General features: G+C 36.4%; 1 protein-coding gene across 1 annotated transcript in view; it reads right to left on the reverse strand.

Annotated features, from left to right (window-relative positions):
• LOC107577179 (carbonic anhydrase 2-like) overlaps positions 1-415 on the reverse strand; it is a 2,446-nt gene that overhangs the window by 711 nt on the left and 1,320 nt on the right. The window lies entirely within an intron of this gene.

Here is a 415-nt window from a genome sequence, read left to right on the forward strand (position 1 = left end):
GCCTTCCGTCAGAGCTAATGCGGGCAAACACAGATAAAATTAATACATGTGATGTCAAAGTCTGTTACATGCTGTGTATACAGTAGGTTACAATTGTTAAACATGCTAAACATGGTTAAACTTGCTACACAGGTTACATCTACTGACTCTGTCAAAGTTCACATGAATCACACTTGTAACAAACCATTCACTGCTTAGCAGCTTAAGTGCTTTTTTTTTGTGTGTGTGAATTCCCACAATTCTAAGCAAAAGTAGCTGTGTCACAGAGGATGGGATAGCTGAAGGGTCAAGGTGTTGTTCCCTGATATTTTCACACATAGGCTTTACACCTGCTTAGACATGCAATAAAATAAACTATAACCTATAAATAAACCTAATCTATAAAAACTGTGTGCAAACTATCTATTTAAAGACT

Source organism: Sinocyclocheilus grahami, unplaced genomic scaffold, assembly GCF_001515645.1.
Source record: "Sinocyclocheilus grahami isolate Dianchi unplaced genomic scaffold, SAMN03320097.WGS_v1.1 scaffold5330.1, whole genome shotgun sequence".
NCBI lineage: Eukaryota > Metazoa > Chordata > Actinopteri > Cypriniformes > Cyprinidae > Sinocyclocheilus > Sinocyclocheilus grahami.